Source organism: Arachis hypogaea, chromosome 1 (assembly GCF_003086295.3).
Source record: "Arachis hypogaea cultivar Tifrunner chromosome 1, arahy.Tifrunner.gnm2.J5K5, whole genome shotgun sequence".
Lineage (NCBI taxonomy): Eukaryota > Viridiplantae > Streptophyta > Magnoliopsida > Fabales > Fabaceae > Arachis > Arachis hypogaea.
Window position 1 is genome coordinate 48245565 of NC_092036.1, and position 17630 is coordinate 48263194.

A 17630-nucleotide genomic window follows, 5' to 3' on the forward strand; every position below is an offset into this window, starting at 1 on the left:
GCGTTCAACACCAGAAACATGCTGCACATGGGTGTTGAACGCCCAGAATGAGCATCACTTCGGCGTTTAAACGCCACAAATGTATGCAAAGGCATTCTACATGCCTAATTGGTGCAGGGATAAAAATCCTTGACACCTCAGGATCTGTGGACCCACAGGAACACCTCAGGATCTGTGAACCCCACAGTATCATCTCAGGATCTGTGGACCTCACAGGATCCCCACCTATCTCACCCTCTCTCTCTCCATTCACGGTCATCCCTTCTGTTTTTCATTCACCACTCACATCCATCCACTCTTCCTCATACACCCCACCTACATTCAAAATTCAAAATCTCTTTCCCACCCAAACCCACCCTACATGGCCGAATACACCTCTCCCCCTCTCCTCCGTAGTTTCTTCTTCCTCTTCTCTTCTTTCTTCTCTTGCTCGAGGGCGAGCAATATTTTAAGTTTGGTGTGGTAAAAGCATAAGCTTTTTGTTTTTCCATAACCCTTGATGGCACCTAAGGCCAGAGAAACCTCAAAAAAAAATAGAAAAAAAAGAGAAGAAGAGAAAAGGGAAGACAAAAAGCTTCCACCTCCGAGTCATGGGAGATGGAGAGATTCATCTCAAGGGTCCATAGCTCAGTAGAAGAAGCATTTGACTACACATCGAGAGAGCATGAGGAATTCCCTCATCAAGAGATCCCTGAGATACCTCAGGGGATAAATTGTCCTCCACACAATTATTGGGAGCAACTAAGGATAGGACCACCAAAATTACTAGGGATCATGCAACAGAAGCAAGGAAGAGACATAGAGGAGCTCAAAGAGCACCATTGGTTCTTCAAGAAGGCGCCACCCTCACTAAGGCGGACTCATTCCTTGTTCTTATTTCTCTGTTTTTCGATTTTTATGCTTCATGTTTATTTATGTTTTGTGTCTCTACTTCATGATCATTAGTATTTAGTAACTATGTCTTAAAGCTATGAATAATTCCATGAATCCTTCACCTCTCTTAGATGAAAAATGTTTTTAATTCAAAAGAACAAGAAGTACATGAGTTTCAAATTTATCCTTGAATTTAATTTAATTATATTGATGTGGTGACAATAATTTTTGTTTTCTGATGAATGCTTGAACAGTGCATATTTTTGATCTTGTTGTTTATGAATGTTAAAATTGTTGGAACTTGAAAGAATAATGAATAAGAAAAATGTTATTGATGATCTTAAAAATCATAAAATTGATTCTTGAAGCAAGAAAAAGTAGTAAAAAAGCAAAAGGCTTGCGAACACAAAAAGAGAATTGGCGAAAAAAATTAGAAAGAAAAAGAAAAGCAAGCAGAAAAAGCCAATAGCCCTTAAAACCAAAAGGCAAGGGTAAGAAATATCCAAGGCTTTGAGCATCAATGGATAGGAGGGCCCAAGGAAATAAAATCCAGGCCAAAGCGGCTAAATCAAGCTGTCCCTAACCATGTGCTTGTGTCATGAAGGTCCAAGTGAAAAGCTTGAGACTGAGTGGTTAAAGTCGTGATCCAAAGCAAAAAGAGTGTGCTTAAGAGCTCTGGACACCTCTAACTGGGGACTCTAGCAAAGCTGAGTCACAATCTAAAAAGGTTCACCCAGTCATGTGTCTGTGGCATTTATGTATCCGGTGGTAATACTGGAAAACAAAGTGCTTAGGGCCACGACCAAGACTCATAAAAGTAGCTGTGTTCAAGAATCAACATACTTAACTAGGAGAATCAATTAACACTATTTGAACTATGAGTTTCTATAGATGCCAATCATTCTAAACTTCAAAGGATGAAGTGAGATGCCAAAACTGTTCAGAAGCAAAAAGCTACAAGTCCCGCTCATCTAATTAGAATTAATATTCATTGATATTTTGGAATTTATAGTATATTCTCTTTTTTTTATCCTAATTGATTTTCATTTGCTTGGGGACAAGCAACAGTTTAAGTTTGGTGTTGTGATGAGCGGATAATTTATACGCTTTTTGGCATTGTTTTTAGGTAGTTTTTAGTATGATCTAGTTACTTTTAGGGATGTTTTCATTAGTTTTTATACTAAATTCACGTTTCTGGACTTTACTATGAGTTTGTGTGTTTTTCTATGATTTCAGGTATTTTCTGGCTGAAATTGAGGGACCTGAGCAAAACTCTGATAAGAGGCTGACAAGGGACCTCCCTGCACTCAAAATGGATTTTCTGGAGCTACAAAACTCCAAATGGTGCGCTCTCAACGGCGTTGGAAAGTAGACATCCAGAGATTTCCAGCATATATAATAGTCTATACTTTATTCGAGATTTGACGATGTAAACTGGCGCTCAACGCCAGTTCCATGATGCATTATGGAGTCAAACGCCAGAAACACGTCACGAACCAGAGTTGAACGCCCAAAACACGTTACAACTTGGCGTTCAACTCCAAGAGAAGCCTCAGCTAATGGATAGATCAAGCTCAGCCCAAGCACACACCAAGTGGGCCCCGAAAGTGAATTTATGCAGCAATTACTTACCTTTGTAAACCCTAGTAGCTAGTTTAGTATAAATATAACTTTTTACTAGTCTATTAGATATCCTGGATTGTATTTTGATCATGTGATCACGTTTTGGGGGCTGGCCTTTCGGCCATGCCTGAACCTTTCACTTATGTATTTTCAACGATGGAGTTTCTACACACCATAGATTAAGGGTGTGGAGCTCTGCTGTACCTCAAGTTTTAATGCAATTACTACTATTTTCTATCCAATTTGATTTATTCCTGTTCTAAGATATTCGTTGCTCTTCAACTTGATGAATGTGATGATCCGTGACACTCATCATCATTCTCACCTATGAACGTTGATGCCAGGGAATTTTGGCCAGTTTCACTGACCTTTTCTTCACTGTTTTTAAGGTAGTTTCATGCATTTTCTTAGGAAATAAGCTAGTTTTGGGTAGAATTTCACTTACTTCTTGATTCAAGTATACATTGTGCACTTTACATGATTTCATGAGGATTTTGCATGAATTATACGATAAATTGGATGATGCATGATCCCATGATTAAGAGCAAGACTTTGATGCACTCTGTTTGTTTGATTTCAGGCAAAAAGAAGCAGAGAAGAGCCACGTTAGTTACACTAACGTGGGCACTAACGTGGAAGGAAGGAAAGTTGGAACGTTAGTGGCATTAACTTTGAAGAAAGGAAATGGAGCAAACGTTAGTGACACTTAACATTATCACTAACGTTGGACCAAGCTCATAAGTGGCCACGTTAGAGTCCACGTTAACTTAGTTAACGTGGCCTCTAACGTTAAAAAGGGGAAGGAAGCCAACGTTAGTGACATTCAACATTGTCACTAACGTTGGCCTAAGTGCAAAATGCAACGTTAACTCCCACGTTAACTTGGTTAACGTGGGAGCTAACGTAAGAGGCAAGGGTGGTCGACAACGTTAGTGACACCCAACATTGTCACTAACGTTGAAAGCAACCACACAACCCCCAAGGAAGCCACGTTAACTTCCACGTTAACTTAGTTAACGTGGAAGCTAACGTGGATGAAAGAAGGTGATGGCCAATGTTAGTGACACTCAACATTGTCACTAACGTTGGAAGGAGCCACACAAGCCACAATGAGCCACGTTAACTCCCACGTTAACTTAGTTAACGTGGAAGTTAACGTGGGCAAAAGTCCCACCTGGCAGCCTGACCATGCCTTCTTCAAACATGCATAACTTGAGCCACAAAGCTCCAAATGAAGTGATTCCAATGACATTGGAAAGTAGGATTCTAGAGCTTTCCAAACATATGTGGCACTACATGGTTGACACTAAAGTTGAGGGGAAAACCTGCCCCGAAAGTGCAATGATGAACATGGTATCAACCTGTATTAAGGCCAACTGACCTCTTCACCTTCCAAGAGGTATAACTCGAGTTGTAGAGCTCCAAATGATGCGCTTCCAAAAGCCTTGGAAAGTAGACATCCAGGGCTTTCCAACAATATATAATAGTATGGGGCGGACACTAAGTTTGAGCTTCAAAAACGGGAAATCGCTAGCGTTATTGAGACTCAACATTTTCATTAACGTTGGCGACCATGCCAGCGACCATGTCCACTTCAAAGGAGCATAACTTGAGCTACAGAGGTCCAATTGAGGTGAATCCAGTTGCGTTAGAAAGCTGACATTCCGAGCTTTCCAACGATGTATAATACTCTATAGTGGGCATGAAATTGGAGCACAAACAAGAGGCATCTTTTAAGCCCCAAAAACACCAACTGGGCAGCAAGTGCAACGTTAGCCACAATAACTTTAGCACTAACGCCACACTTGTAGCGTTAGTGTGGCTAACTTTAGCACTAACTTTAGCACCTGGACCTCAACTTGACTCACTTCTCTCTCAAGTACACTTCAAAACTCAAGCAAGCAAGCCCACAATTGTCAACCAATCAAGGCCACAAGACGCATCTAGAATAGGAATTTTCATTTAAGTGTAATTTGCTTTTAATTTCATTTTGTAATTTAGGAAAGCCTATATAAAGGCCTTAGTTTTTACATTCAAGTCATTCTGGAATGGGGGATTAACAAGGGGTCTTCGGACTTCCCCCCCTTCACACACTATCTTTGTTTTCATTTTCTAGAGCTATGAACAACTAAACCCCTTTCATTGGGTTAGGGAGCTCTGTTGTAATTTGATGGATCAATACTAATTTTCTTGTTCTTCTTCTATCTTTCCTTTTGATTTTACTTGAAAGCTTTCGATCTTCATCCAATTGGATAGTTATCTTGGAAAAGAAGCTATTCAAACATGGATCTCTTCGGATCCTTGAAAGAGGAATGAAGAGATTAGCTAGAAATGCTTTCTCATGCTGGACCAAATTGAGTGTGGATGGGTATGTGGCTATAACCCTCTAAACACTTGATTTGGGAAGTGCATGTGGTATAATCAGTGACCACACTTCATCTCTTCGCATGAGCAATTGACCAAGAAATTGGCTATTGATCAAGATTTGAGAGATTGAATTTCAAGAAATTGTGGTTCAATCACTTAAGATTGCCAAGGAGATCAATGAGTGCATTGATTGAGGAAGAGAAGAAAATGAATTTGATCTGGAGAATGCAACATCTCCTAAGCCCAATGAACTCCCTATTTCTGATCTTACCCATTCTCTTTAATTTCTGCAATTTACTTTTATGAGCAATTCCCCCATTCCCATTTACAATTCTGCTATTTACTTTCAGTCATTTACTTTCACGCCATTTTAATTTCTGCAATTATCAACTGTATTCATAGATTCGCTCAACTAGAACACTCCTCTAATTAAAGTTGCTTGATCAATCAATCCCTGTGGGATTCGACCTCACTCTATTGTGAGTTTTTACTTGACGACAAATTCGGTACACTTGCCGAAAGGAAATTTGTTGCAAGACAATTTCCACCCGATCAAACGCGCGTGACTGACAACCACTTCCGTTCTACCTTAGACCGGGCGTATATCTCTTGGATTCCTTGATCAGAATCTTCGTGGTATAAGCTAGAATTGATGACGACATTCATCGAAATCCGGAAAGTCTAACCTTGTCTGTGGTATTCCGAGTTGGATTCCGGGATTGAATGACTGTGACAAGTTTCAAACTCCTGAAGGCTGAGCATTAGTGACAGATGCAAAAGAATCACTGGATTCTATTCCAACTTGATTGAGAATCGACAGATGATTAGCCGTGTTGTGACAGAGCATTTGGACCATTTTCACTGAGAGGATGGGATGTAGTCATTGGCAACGGTGATGCCCTACATACAGCTTGCCATAGAAAGGAGTGATAAAAAACTAGAAGGAAGAAGTAGGAAAGTAGAGATTCAGAAGGAACACAGCACCTCCATACACCTATCTGAAATTCCCACCATTGAATTACATTAGTAACTTTATCTTTATTTTCTATTTATTTTATTATCATTATTTAAACCAATAATCTCTTAATCCATTTAAATCCACCTGACTGGGATTTACAAGATGACCATAGCTTGCTTCATACCAACAATCTCTGTGGGATCGACCCTTACTCACGTAAGGTATTACTTGGATGACCCAGTACACTTGCTGGTTAGTTGTGCGAAGTTGTGACAAAGTGTGATTCACGTATGAGAGCACCAAGCCTTTGGAGCCATTGTTGATGATCACAATTTCGTGCACCAATGACCCTTGAATATCAATAGAACCTAGAATTAGTAAGTAAGACCCAAGGCTCTAAGCATCAACTACTAGGATAAAAGAAAGGAACAAATAGCTCAAAGAGCCAAGATTCTAGTAGATGCTTTTGGTGAAGATATGTCAAGAAGAGAGACCTGAGCAAGTAAATTCTTAGGGGTGTTTCAACACCTAGTACTCTAAAACCAACTGGTTTGGGAGTGCTGATTGAAAGCTTAACCTAAAGGGTTGTCTTGAGACAAAACACTTAGAGTCGTGGTCAATCATGGAAACAAAAGTAGAATGAAGAGAAAAGAGCAATCAAAAGTGAAATAATAATTCCTACTACTTCAAGGTGACAATCAATAGAAAGGGCTCTAAAAGCATGCATTTAAAAGGTCCTCAAAGGTTTGGGAATTCATTATGATATAAAAGCAATAATAAAGTTCATGCATGATTTGATACTTAGTCTACATCTTTAATTATGAGTACAGTTTCTTAAGGGTCAAGTCTCAATCAGTTAGAACAATTCACATTGATTTGCTTGGGGACAAGCAAAATTTAAGTTTCCTGTTGTGATGACTTTTATCATCTATCTTTTTCTCTTATCTAAAAGGACCATAGACTTGATAAAATCTCATTGAAATGATGCAATTATATGAACTATATGATAAAATTATAGGACACTGCTTTGAAATAAGTTGTTGCATGAATTTTCAGGTGAAAAGAATAAAATAGAGAAGCACAATAGGAAGAGCGCTACGCTCAATGGAAAACTCTACGTTCACCTGTAGCATGACCCTGAACGATGCGCTCTCTTTGAAAGAGCGCTACATTCTTTAGCATATGTGCAGGTGACGTGTATACGTGGAACAGCATTCTCGACAGGCCACGCGCACGCATGGGGGATGCGTACGCATGGGGGGGTCAGCGCTCTTCAGCAAAAAGCGCTACACTCTCTTTCAAGGAACGCCTACGACAACTCTTGAAGTGGGATTCAAAGTTTTGCTATTGATGCGTGGGTGTAAAATTTGTGAACAAGCATGCAAACGCGTGGATGGAGCGGCAGCGTGAAAGTGACATTGTGCAATCCACGCATGCGCATGTATGACGCGTACACATGGGAGAGCGCTCTTGGCGCAAACGCTACGCTCTCTTGGAGAGCGCATGTATGACGCGTACGCGTGGGTGCAAGAGCGCTTCGCTCTCTTGAAAAGCACTACACTCTCCTGGAAGCAGAATATTCGGCCAATTGGATCGTATTGATTAAAAAGGTGAAAGGCCCACTTTGAGATATTGCAAGTACACCTGAAGACTCACAGAAAACTAGTATAAATAGGTGGTAACTTGAATTAGGAAAGGACTTTTTGGGACTTTTGGTAGTTTTAGCTTCTGGAGATTTTTGGAGAGTTTTCACTTTTCTATCACTTCTGTATTTAACTTTATTTTTCCAGTTTGAATTTCTGCTTTGTACCTGAGAGCTATGAGTGGCTAACTTCTCTCTCATTGGGGGAGGGAGCTCTATTGTACTTAATGGATTAATTAAACAGTGAATTTCTTCTTCTCTTCATCTTCTCTTTGATTTGCTAGAAGGAATTTGGTTCTTAATTCTTAGTGTTCAATCATCTTAGAAAGGAGGTTGAATACAAATTGGGTTTCATGGGAACCTTAGAAAAGGAAACATGGAAGCATGCTTGAAATCCCTTCTCACATTGAGTAGATCTGGGTTTTGGCATTGGATACGGTGACATAAAATCTGCCCAAATATTTAGATCTATGATGATGTGTGGTAAAATCAGGGACCAAGCCTATCTCTCTTCATGAGAAATTAGACTAAGGAATTGGGTGATTATCAAGATTTGAGAGATTGAATCACCAAGGAATAGGGGTTCAATCAATCATGATTACCAAGTGGTCAATGAGTTGCATGATTGAAGATGAGATGACCTAAAATTGATCCAAAGAGAGCAATATACCCCAACTCCAATGAATTTTCCCTATTCTTATCTTCCCCATTCCTTATAGCTTTCTTTAATTTTTGCAATCACCCCATTCTCATTTATAATTTAGCATTTATGTTTCTGTCTTTTACTTTCTTGCTCTTTACGTTTCTGCACTTTATTGCTTTCTTTTATTTTTCAGTCATTTACAATTATGCTTCTAGAATTCTGCACTCATAATCATTCTTGATTAGCTTGACTAATTCACCCATTGATTAAAATTGATCAAATCTACCAATCTCTGTAGATTCGACCCCACTCCTAGTGGGTTATTACTTGACGATATTTGGTGCGCTTGCCAAAGAACGGATTTAGTTTATAGTGAGTGAAATCCGGTCATCAGTAGGTGTATAATTGGTCATAAAACTTTAGTTGCATTGTGTGGTATTGGAACACCGTGTTTACTCATAGCTTGTGACAGAGAGAAAGGTTTCAGAATAAAGTTGTCAAACCTAGTATTCATTTTAGGACCAAGCTCACTTGTGTCATGTAAAGTATTGCCACTAGAGCCGACATAACTTAGGGACGTTTTTGGTTGGCGTGTGCAAATAATCCACTTCATAAAGACCAATGTGTCAGAGTGATGTTACGGAAGCATGGTGATCTTAATGACGGTGTGAGGTCTTATACGAATGAAAGCACGAATACATCCTTCTGAACCGATCTATCTTTTCCCTTGTAAATTGCCTTAGCGCTCTTTATTTTGGAATCCATTTTGGTGAATAAATTGAGCCTTACTAAATCCTATTCCTTGTTTGCACATATCCTCACGCGAACCTTGTATTCGTTGACATGAGGCTAAATTCATTTTAACCCAATCAAGTGTGAGAGAGATTACTGTTGAGATAACTCATCAACAGAGACATATTATGATTCGATGTGCCTTATTGTTTCTTCTAAGGATTTGTAATTTGGAATACCTTTCTTAAGGTGCACTCTAATTTTCTTTCTGGTGCATTTTCTTATTCTTTACAACCTTGTCTAAACACAACATAATGTACTTTTTCAATTTCTTACGGATACCATTTGAAATTGTTTGCTTTTTTTTAGCTCGGTATCCCTTCAAATAACTTGGTCTTATTTCGGCATTGTATGCCATCCTTAGATGCAATCATCGATAAGTTAATTCCTTAGGATGCAACTTCTGAACACAAACGATGAAACCAGTGAGCGTGCAATCTTATGAGGTGTTGTGAAGCTTTGATTTTGTAAATAGCATTACCGATGATTCAGTCGACACACAAAGGTCCCCCTTGGTGCGAATGTTAGATTATGAGGGAAAATTCTTCAAAACTTAAAAGAAAGATTGTCCACAGCACTAGTGTTTGCACTACTTGAACCCCATAGACCATTAAAAATTTATTGGTACTTTCATAGGAAAATCTTGAAGTGCATTCCGATGTAACATCAGAAGGTAATGGTTGATACATCACGATAGTTGAGGCCACACGATGTAAATTCTCTGACTCACGATCTGGAGCCTGCTGCGTTTGTGCTTGTGATGAATATGTGGAACAAGGAGGAACTACCTCCATGGAAATGGATGAAATTACTAAAGGACCATGATTTTAGGATAAGTTACCACCTAGGGATATCCACATTGGATTTTGGTTTTTACGAGTAGATTCTAGGATAATTGATGTAACATTTGGTACCTAGTGCATCATTTGAGTGTAGAGGTAAGTAGAGAAAGAGAAAAATAAGTGAGAATAAATTTTCGGCTTGAATTTTTGGCTGAGTTTAACATTTGATTTAGTTATGATAAGTGAAAACTCGTAGGTTGTTTAGTATGTCGAGTTGTAGCGTTGCACTTAAAGTAAGGATGAACAACCAGAATAGATACCCTAGTTGTTTTTGAGGTTCTAGGTAATAGTTAATACAATTATAGAGATTGAGGATTTAATGAGCCATTGAAGGAGGCATAGAGATGCTATAAGGCCCTAAATTATGACATGGTCTTAGGATGAGCATAAACACTATTTGGGTTAAGTTGAGAGAGTTCAGAATTAAGCCAAGGTTTTGTAATCCTATAATGATGTATGACTTGATTGAACATTTGGATTAATTAGTTAATTAGTGACTAAAAATCAGAGTGGCGCAGCAGAAGCTTGCAAAAAGAAATGGCACATTATAGTTGTGAATAGAGGTCGAAGGAAGATGACTAAAAGTATCTTAGACTTGAATACTTGAAGAGTTAGTGGGTTAATGTAAGTAAAAGTTTTCTACGAATTAGGTTTAATTGTGGTTGTAAGATTAGAATGGTTTAGAATAGGATGTGAACATGAGGGTAGGTGACTAATTTGGATTTAGATAGCAGGTGAGTACAATTGTCGAGTTTGAAAGGTAAGAATTGCGATAATTGAGCGTGGTGACTTTAGGTTTAGGATTGAGATGGAAAATGATTTATTTGAGAAACGGGCCTGGAACATATTGAGTTGAAAGGCCGATGTAGTATGGAAGTTGAGTTGAGGGAATCTAAGAGTAAAAAGGATGAGTACAGCATAGGCTTGAATTCGGTTAAGATATGGCATTATAAATAGGAATGAAGGATGTAAATAGGAATCTGAGTTGCTATGGAGGGATGAAAAGAAGCATAGTAAGATGTAGTTTTGAGCTGAGGGAACGTTTAATGATGGAGATGGGTAAACCAAATTTTGAGGATAAAATTTCTTATTTGGTGGGGAGAGTGTAAGAATCTCGAATTAATTAACCAATTAATTAACGTAAAATAATAATAATTTAATTCTCCAGAATAGGTTCAAAATTTTAGAATATTAATTAAAAAATATAAAAATGATTTTTGGACTCAGTAGATTTTTCTGAGTTGGAAAATGTAATTTTCTTCGGAAAATTACGTAAAAATGCGTACCGGTAATTTAACTGGCAGTACTGGCTTAGATCTGTCTAGTACTATGTGACCGCAGTGAAAATAGTAGAAAACTTAGAAAATAAATTAAAGTTGGAAACTGAGCGCTAATTTTAAAGGTTTGACCCGAAATTGGGTCAAACGGACCAAAAACGCTAACGGGTTGGACCGGGCCTAAGTTGGGCCCAAACCGAACATATAAAAACACTCACATGAACCCTAATACAGCCCATAACCTCATTAAACACCAAACTTGCAGCTGCATTTAGAGGAGAGGGAGAAGAGAGCTAAAACATTATTCACTCATCTCTTCCGGTGGCCATATCTCGAGCTACGGTGCTCCGATTCCCATGCCGTCAGCAGCTACACAAAGCTCTCATCAAACCCGTTAGTTCTATTCTACTTGTGTAGATAAGAACTCAAAATTCCCTGCCCAGTTTGGTGCCCTTGTGAAATTCGAGTTTTGGGATTTTGGTTTTGAGTGAAATCTTGTGTTTTGGGTGTTTAGGTACACTCTAGCACTTGGTTTCCAGTGAGTTTTGTCCTAATCAACTGTGGATAAGGTAAGCTCACTCTTATCCCTTGTGAAATTGAATAATTAAGAACCCTAGGTATTGATTTGTGGTAATTAATGTGTATAGCTTGGAAAAATTAGTTGTTGATGCTTGTTGGAGTTAGTTAGTGAATTGTTAGTGACTTGATTTTGCGTTGAAAGCTTGCTTAGACTCAAATTGGTGTTTTGTGCATATTGAAAATTAGCCAAGGTATAGTTTTGGTTTCCTCTATGTAATATATAATATTTCTAGACACTTAAGCTAGTGATCCATAGGATAGGTTTGGATTATATTGGTTGTTGACTTGTTGAATGATGATGTATGATGATGTTATAATTTTGGCTATTTTAAGAATTGCGGTGTGGATGTTGATAAAATAATGTTCAAGCTTGAGATTGGGGTTGAATGAGGATTAATAATGATGATTATTGGTGATATCATGATGGTGGATGATTGTGTTGGTTGAGATAAATGTTTAGTATGAAATAATTGATAATTAAGGTTGAGGAATGTATAATGTCAATGAAAATTGTATGAATGGTGAGTTGTGGTGTAAGAAGGCAAGTTATATTGTCTATTGGAGTTTGGTGGGGTTTTGGTTTGGTTTTGGTTGAAAGTTGTGGTAAGTTGAGAATTTAGTGAACTTTTGAAAAAATGAATATTTGATGAACTTCAATGGATCATATCTTGGCCTACTATTTTTGAAATTTAATACATTTTATATCAAATGAAAGATAATTTAACAAGTTTTAAAATGGTTTAAATTTTGTGAAAATCTAAATTTTTTAGAGAAATATATGATCGTTGAAAGTTTGGTGTTGAAATTTGAATTCTGTTAATGTTGCAGAATTTGTGATTTCTGGTTTGTGTGCGAACGCACATCCTGTGTGTTTTTGAAAGTGTGTGCACGCACAGTCTTGTGCGTACACACACACAGGGCAAGGCTTGCTATTGAGAGTGCTAGCACGACCTGTGCACGCACACAACCAACAAAATTTTGCAAGCTATGCGCACGCACATCCCTGTTCGCACACACACGTTGCAAGGTGCACTATGGTGAGGGCGTTCGCATGCCTTGTGCGGATGAACAGAGTTGAAATTTTTACTCCCTGTGTGTACGCACACCTCTATGCGTACACACACATCTTGAAAATCCTCTTGGGTGTGCGCACGCACACCCCTGTGTGTACGCACATGCCTGTTTTTTAATAAAAACTTTGTTTTCAACTGTTTCACCTTCCAAACAAGCTTGTAGGCTTCCGTGACACTTATATAAGATTCTTTCTCTTATTTTCGAGTATCAAAACATAGAAGGGTTTTTAGGAGATTTAATTTGGTATCACCTTGAAAAGTTAGAGAATGGAGGCTTAGCTTTCTGGTGTATTGAGGATGGATAACTTAGGTGAGATGGCGGAGTACTGTAATTACGATTGACATGATAATTGGTGGAATTATGAACTGAGTATGATTGAGATGAGTCTAGGACTCAGAGCGGAATGGTGGATTACTGATGCACTGAAAAATGATATATGAAAACCGTTGTTCCATTATTGTATACTGAGATTGTTGAACGCTATGCGCCTGGCAGGGACGGCTTTGTTGGATCCCGCCTGTCGAGATACCGGTGGCAGCATAAAGGTGGTAGTTTGTCCCACTTACGTTGAGATGTGAGGTCCATGGCAAAAGTATCCCACTCGCATCCCTTCAAACCACTAGAGTGTGCAGGCACAAAATCCTGGAGGGTGTTCCGAGCACCATATCTCGAGGGTTCCCATTATGATTCCGAAGGGCGACATCTCCATGGAGATGTGTCGGATTGGCAGTTGAACCGACTACGTGATATCACAGCCAATATGGCAGACATTCATCATGTGCATTTTCTATGTGGTTGCTTGCTTTGTCTACTTGCATACTATGCCTACTTGTATAACATGCATAATTGCTTCTTGATTTACTTGCTATACTTGATTATTTCTGTGTATTACTTGTATGTAATTATTTGTGCTTTCTACTAGGATTGAGGAGGCTCGGTAGGCGGTGGCAATGGGATCGCATGGCGGTTAGGCTAGTGAAGGCTGTGGGACAGCGGTGATTTGATAGTTAGAAATTCCTTAAGATATTTTACCCTATTTTATAAATGTTACGTTTTAAAGTTATGGTTTTAATTTTAGTTATGCTTTAAGCTTGATTCTTGTAATGGATATGAAGCTCTAGGATTGTCTCTGGCATCCCAGAGTCTTATATCTTACATCATTGGGCACTGTTACCATATTGAGAACCTCCGGTTCTCATACCATATTCTGTTGTTATTTTTCAGATGCAGGTCCCAACCCACCTCGGTGAGTTGGTTTGATCTTGACAGAGCGGAGGATCCTAGATATATTTTTGAAGTCTTTTTGGATTATTTTGTTTATTTCTCTCACTTTTGTGTTTACTTTTACCATAGAGGCTTACTTTGAGAAAGAGATATTGTATAAGTTGTTTTACTTTCAAAACTTTGTATGTCAGTATTGAACTAGTCAGCCTAAACTCCCAGGCTTAGACTAGTATCTTATGATTATTATACTCTTATATTTTGGTATATTATACCTATATCTTGTGCATTAAGTTTGTAACTTCGAGTGTACGTTTTGCAATTTTCAAATTCCGTATTTGAGCTTATTTTCTTCGTTGGGCTTCTAGAATTGTCATTCCTTCGATATATATTTATGTATAAGATTTAGAATTGTCGTAGCCTTTGATTAACCTTTGCTTTATGGCTTGAGATAAGGCTTAGGGTAATTAGGGTGTTACAACAGTAGTTTTTTGCTGATCTTCAAGAGCTATATGAATTTGGAAGTATCCAGCCTATCCGTCCAAGAAGCAGTAATGAGATTTACCTTCCAAGGGATCCAACATCTGATTAATAAATGGTAACAGGTAATGGTCCTTCCTTGTTTCTTGATTCAGACGGAGGTAATCAAGGCACACTCGCCAACCATTTTGAATTCGGGTTGCAACAAGCTCCCCACTTTCCACCATGGTTACCCCAGATTTCTTTGGCACTACTTGGACCGGGTGATAAACCCTATTTTTAGGGTTTATCTTGTGTTGAATTTAGAGGATTTTATCACCTTCTCCCACATTTATCCAATGAAATAGCATGGTTTTTGTTATTCTCCTTTAATTGTGCTTAAGAGTGAAAACATGTGTTTTAGGTCTTAAAAAAGCTAAATTTGATTCACCTTGAGTCCATTAGATGCCTTTATATGTTTGTTAAGTGATTTCAGGTTTAGAAGGCAAAGATTGGAATTAAGGGAATGAAGAAAAAGCATGTAGAAATGGAGAACTCATGAAGAAATGAAGGAATTGCAAAGTTGTCAATCTTGGCCTCTTTGCACTTAATTGATCATAACGTGAGCTATAGAGGTCCAAATGAGGCAGTTTCAGTTGTGTTGGAAACTAACATCCGGGGCTTCAAAATGATATAAGATTTGTCATAGTTGCCTGGCGTTTAGAGATGCGTATGTGTGATGTATGTGTATGCGTGGGAAGCTGCACATGACTCACTAAAGGCAACTCATGGCCAGCAATTTCTGAAGCATTTTGGGCCCAATCCAACTCATTTCTGATGTTATTTAACTCAAGGATTGAAGAGGAATGAACTAGTTAGTTACCAATTAGTTTTAGAAGTAGTTATAGTTAGTTTTCTTGAGAGAGAAGCTCTCTCTTCTCTCTAGAATTAGGATTAGGATTAGGTTTAAGCTCTTCTCTTATATCTAGGTTTAATTCTTCTTCTCAATTACTTTTCCTTCTCAATTTCTTGTTGTTACATCTTGTTCTTCTATTCTCTTGTTGTAATTTCCTCTATTTTGTTTACTTTGTTGTTGATACACTCTTGTTCCTTTTGTTTTCTTTTAATGCAACTTGAGGTAATTCATGTTAATTGTGCTTTAATTGATTGTTGTTGTTAATTTCCCTGCAATTAGTAGTTATTAGATTTCATTCTTGTTGTCATTCTACTATGCTTTCCTTTTATGCCTTCCAAGTGTTTGATAAAATGCTTGAAAGGATTTTAGAGTAGATATTTCTCCTCTTGGCCTAGGTTGAGTAATTGGAGACTCTTGAGTTATCCAACTCTTTTGTTGATTGATGATTGAGAGTTGCTAATTGACTTGAATGCCACTAAAGCTAGTCTTTCTTATGATTTTACTAGGACTTGTGGAATCAAGTTGATTATATCCACTTGGCTTTCCTTCATAGTTAGAGGTTAGCTAAGTGGAGGCTATGAACAATTCTCATCACAATTGAGGATGATAATAATGATAGGACTTCCAATTCTCATTCCTTGCCAAGAGCTTTGTTAATTGTTAGTTTGTTTCCTTTGCCATTTACATTTCTTGATTCTTATCTCAAAAAACCCCAAAGATACTTCATAGCCAATGACAAGAACACTTTATTGCAATTTCTAGGGAGAACGACCCGAGGTTTGAATACTTCGGTTTATATTTTTAGGGGTTTGTTACTTGTGACAACCAAATTTTTATATGAAAAGATTATTGTTATTTTAGAAACTATACTTGCAACGAGAATTTATTATGAAATTCTAGACCACACAAAAATCTTATCATCACTGGGCTCACCCACTCATTGTCTGAGATGGGGTAGATGATGTATGCTTCCAAGAGACGAGTTACTTCTTTCTTGACTACATCAAGGATTGTGGGGTTTAACTATCTTTGTGGTTGACGGATTGGCTTAGCACCTTCTTCCAAAAAGATTCTATGAAGTCATACTTGAGGGCTTATCCCCACAATGTCACTTAGACTCCATCCAATCTCCTTCTTGTACTTTCGGATAACATTAAGGAGTTGTTGTTCCTCTTGATTGGTGATGCCAGGGAATCTAGGCCAATTTCACTGACCTTTTCTTTACTATTTTAGGGTAGTTTCATGCATTTTCTTAGTGAATAAGGCAAGTTTTGGATGAAAATACACTTACACCTTGATTCAAGCAACTATTGTGAATTTTACATGATTTCATAAGGATTTTGCTAGGATTGAATGACAAATTGATGATGCATAATCTCATGACTTGGGCTAGAGCTTTGATGCACTTTATTTGCTTGATATCAGGACAAAGGAAGCAAGAAAGAACCACATTAGTAGTCACATGGTGCACGAAATTGCAATCACACTTTTGCAATCCGCACAACTAACCAGCAAGTACATTGGGTCGTCCAAGTAATACTTTACGTGAGTAAGGGTCGATCCCACCTTCTCCATAGTGAAGCGCGAATGAACATCTTAGATAGGAACACACATGTTTGAATGGAGAAACAGAAATAATTGCATTAATTCATCGAGACGCTGCAGAGCTCCTCACCCCCAACAATGGGGTTTAGAGACTCATGCTGCTAAAAGGTACAAATTTCAGATCTAAAAATGTCATGAGATGCAAAATAAGTCTCTAAAAGTTGTTTAAATACTAAACTAGTAACCTAGGTTTACAGAAAATGAGTAAACTAAGATAATTAGTGCAGAAATCCACTTATGGAGCCCACTTGGTGTGTGCTGGGGCTGAGACTTAAGCGTCTCACGTGCCTGGGCTGTTTTTGGAGTTGAACGCCAGGTTTTAATGTGTTGTTGGCGTTGAACTCCAACTTGTAACCTGTTTCTGGCGCTGGACGCCAAACTCCAACATAGAACTGGCGCTGAACGCCAGTTTACGTCGTCTATCATTGCGCAAAGTATTGACTATTATATATTGCTGGAAAGCCCTAGATGTCTACTTTCCAACCCAATTGATAACGCGCCAATTGGACTCATGCATCTCCAAAAAATCCATTCTTAGTGCAGGGAGGTCAGAATCCAATAGCATCAGCAGTCCTTTTTCAGCCTAAATCAGATTTTTGCTCAGCTCCCTCAATTTCAGCCAAAAAATACATGAAATCACAGAAAAACACACAAACTCATAGTAAAATCAAGAAATATGATTTTTTCTTAAAAACTAATAAAATTCTATTAAAAACTAATTAAAACATGCTAAAATATATATGAAATTACCCCCAAAAA